The sequence below is a fragment of the Cebus imitator genome, unplaced genomic scaffold, assembly GCF_001604975.1.
Source record: "Cebus imitator isolate Cc_AM_T3 unplaced genomic scaffold, Cebus_imitator-1.0 Scaffold1097, whole genome shotgun sequence".
Lineage (NCBI taxonomy): Eukaryota > Metazoa > Chordata > Mammalia > Primates > Cebidae > Cebus > Cebus imitator.
Window position 1 is genome coordinate 38,760 of NW_016108412.1, and position 3,852 is coordinate 42,611.

The following is a 3,852-nucleotide window of genomic DNA, read 5'->3' on the forward strand; positions in this document are numbered from 1 at the left end:
GGGCACCTCCACTAGGGCGGAAAACGGCTCAGCAGAGGCCTCTCCCAGGCACTGACCAAGACCCCACAAGAATGAGAAGGAAACGGGGTACGGGGTGGGATTGGAAAGTGAAGGGAGAAAAGGTGGGCCCAGGAGCAGTGGGGAGCCCCATGAGCAAGGGGCGAGGCCAGCAGGCCCACAGACACAGCCTCCCTTCCAAGACCCGGAGCCAGGCCACGACGCTGCCAAGAACGTCAGCTTTGCCTGCCCAGGGCCCAGGCCAGGGTCCTGCACTGAGGGATGCCTGGTTCCAGGACAGAGCCGGGCCCCTTCCCATCCTGCCGGCCCTTGCAGGGCCTGTGCTGCCCTGCTGCACTTCTCCCGCCCGGCCCAGGAGCCCTGGCAAGGCCAGCTGCTCTTGTCCATCTCCCACCAAGCACCTGCTCTGTGCCCGGCCTTGAGCACCCTGGCTGGTGCAGCAGAGAGGAATCAGATGTAGGTCTCTGTCCTGACACGGGGGAACACTTAGGGATATGGGACCCTGGGGTGGAGATCCCATCTAACCTGGGCTGTCAGGGAAGACTTCCTGGAGGGGGTGACAGCTCAGACAGAGGGGAGGGGCTACAACAAAGGAGACCAGAAAGAGGGAGCATTTGACTGGGGAGTTTTGAATTGCTCATGGTGACTGGAGGTCACAGAGGATGGTGCGGGAAGGTGAGTGGCAGGCAGGGGGCAGGTGGGCACTGGGAGGCAGCACTCACGATGCTGTGCTACCATGGTCAGGCCACAGCCCATGGGCAGGGGCAGCTGGATGCCAAGGGCTGACGCTGGGATGAGAGAAAAAACAAAACAAAACCCACATGAGCAAGAAAATGGACACTGCACAGTCACAGGCTCCCCACTGCTCCCCCTGGCAGCCACACCCAGGCGGCTGAAGGGACCCCAGAAAGTGAGTTGAGTTGGGGAGGTTCCTCGCCCAGCTCAGCACAGTGCTTGGGTAGGCAACTGAGCCCCTCTGCTGAGGTGCCCGCCCCATAGTCCCACCACCTCCAAAGAGAGGAAGAGACCACCCGATGGAAAAGAACTCCCAGAAGTATACCAGGGTCACCAGAGAGACCCAGAAGCTCTCAGAAACAGGTCAGGGACTGGTCAACCCCCAAGACAGGAGCACCAGGGAGGAGGCCACTTCCATGCCCTGCTCTCCTTCTCCCTGGGAAGACAGTCACAGTCAGCCAGAAAAAGGTCTCCAGTCTATCCCACCCACACTGGCCATCAGAGCTCTCGAGGTATGCAGAGGCAGACGCACAGTCGACCCAGTTCACAAACGCTGCTGTGTGCTCTGCACAGACAGCTGGAGCCCACAGTGAGATATTCCAGCCTTGAGAATGAGAAGCCAGCCCAGTTGAGACTCCATCCAGCAGTGAGAAGATGCTTGGGAAAAGGGACACCTACACTCTGAGCCTCAATCCACATAATGAAGTGAACATCAGCAGCCTCCTCAAGGATTACAAAGATCATGTCTATAAAGTGCATAGCAGAACCTGGTCCACAGTATTCAAGAAACGGCCAATTCCTAAAGGCCTTCGGAGGGTAATGTCCAGAGGGCGATGTGCAGAGGGCCACGTGCAGAAGGCCATGTGCAGAGGGCGATGTGCAGAGGGCGATGTCCAGAGGGCCATGTGCAGAGGGCGATGTGCAGAGGGCGATGTTCTTAGGTGTATATTAAAATGATGGCTCTGTTTTAAAAAGAAAATTTCACACAAGAGAACTTTGCTTTAGTACCACAGTCACTGTAAACACCATCTGTAGCCCATGGTGTTCAGAGGATTACCTGTTTTCCAGTCACTGGGCCATTCGGGTTTTATTTCTTATTCATGAGGCCTGAATTATAAACGAAGTAAACACTGGACTTAGAATTTGGAGCATTTTTCTACTTCAGCTAGTAAACCTCAAAGTTTTGGGAATATTTTTCAAGTTACATCTAGGTGATCTATTTCTGTCCTTTTTTCTCTCCAAAACAAATAAAAACAAAATAAGTAAACTGTTTGACTAGTTAGAGTTTACCTTAGGTAGCAGTTAATGTCCTGTCCCATTGATCCAGTTAGGGAATGTTTCACATACCTGTCTACAAATTTCTCTTGTTCCAGTAACCAATCTGTTTTATAATTAAGTAGCTTACCAGTTATTGCAGTGGTCTGCTCTGCTTGAGTTTGTATTAACAAAAAGAAAATGAACTTGTACCAGTATCGCAGACATTACTTTTCCTTGCTGATAGTGACCAATTTTGGAATCTCCCCTGTTATAAATAAATGCTGTCAACCTTACAAAGCCCAGGAAGAGAAATCCAAACATCTGATAGTTGCAGACGTGGTTTCCACAGCCAGTGAGCCATGAGTAATACTGTTGTTCTCTGCAGCTTCATTCACGGGTTCTGTGATTTGGTTATTCAAAACAGGGGTGGGTTGGTTTGGGGAAAAGTAGGAATCCTGCAAGAGGAGCCGAGGAAAACACCCTAATTATCTGTCCCCAGAGAGAACTGTGGAGATGTTTCTGCCAATGATACAGGATAGTCACTGGCAGTTTTTTCTTCTGAAAGTGTCTTAATTTATCTTCTATTTCTCCCTTTTTTTTTTTTTTTTTTTGAGGTGGAGTTTCACTCTTGTTGCCCAGGCTGGAATGCAATGGTGCCATCTCGGCTCACCACAACCTCTGCCTCGCAGGTTCAAGCGATTCTCCTGCGTCAGCCTCCCGAGTAGCTGGGATTATAGGAATGCGCCACCACGCCCGGCTCATTTTGTATTTTTAGTGGAGACGGGGTTTCTCCATGTTGGTCAGGCTGGTCTTAAACTCCCGGCCTCAGGTGAATGATGCCGACGTCTCTGTTGTGTGGATGGAAGTGGAAGCAGTGGTTGGTGGTGAGGGTTTTTTCACCAGGCCAGTGGCTGGAGCAACTTTGTTGGAACCACAGGGCTGGCAGAAGTGGGTGCCAGGGAGAGCCTTTGCCAGCCCAGCCCCTTTTTCCAACAGCTGCTGCTACTTTCTTTGGACCTTTGCTCAGCTCGCCGTCTCCCTGGGGCTGCGGCCAAGAAGCCCGAGTCCAGGGCAAGCGGGGGCCCTTCTGGCACAGAGAGGCCTGGTGGGAAAGACCCCTTGAGGGTCTTGTGCCTCCTGTCCATTTGGCACGTGGCAGCTCCCCTTTTTTCTCTGGCCTGAAGTGGCATGAGCTGTCTAATTTTGTGTCAGAGACCAGATGCAGGTGATGGGGCTCGGAGCTGGACCCTGGGACCACGGGCAGGTGGGCAAAGGGAGGGGAGATGCTGGATGAAAGGGGAGAGGAAAGTTAGGGTACAGGGAGGAAGGAATTCATCCCCCTGGGCCGCTCCCCCTCCCCCTGTGTGGCACTGGGCAAGTTGATTGCCCACAGCTTGTTGGAGGGTCCAGGAGGAGGTGTGCGGGCAGCACGTGGCTCTGCCCTCCCTGGTGGGTGATGCAAACGCTCTTTTCCAGGGAGTATCTCATGATAGCCAACAGACGTGGCCCATCTGGTTTTGTGTTTTGAGCTTGTCGTCTGTGCTTATGACAGGTTTCTTGAAAATGAACTTCCGTGAGCTTCCCCGCCATTCTCTCCCCACCACCTGCACAGGCTGAAAAAGCTAAATTGGGAGGTGATGGTATCAGCTCCCCGGGACAGAAGTCAGCCCTCCTTTCACTAGATCCGGATGGAATGGGGAAGGAGAGGGCAAAGGATTGCAGGTGGGGCCGAGGTTGGAGGGGGCCAGATGAGGGGCACAGAGCTGGGGGTGGAGGTGAGGGTCTGCCATCATTCACTCACTCACTCACTCACTCACTCACTGGAGGAACCTGCCGTGTAGC

General features: G+C 53.3%; 1 pseudogene; it reads right to left on the bottom strand.

Annotated features, from left to right (window-relative positions):
• Positions 1-2,072, bottom strand: part of LOC108298798 — a 17,856-nt pseudogene extending 15,784 nt beyond the window's left edge.
• Positions 2,073-3,852: the final 1,780 nt, after the last annotated feature.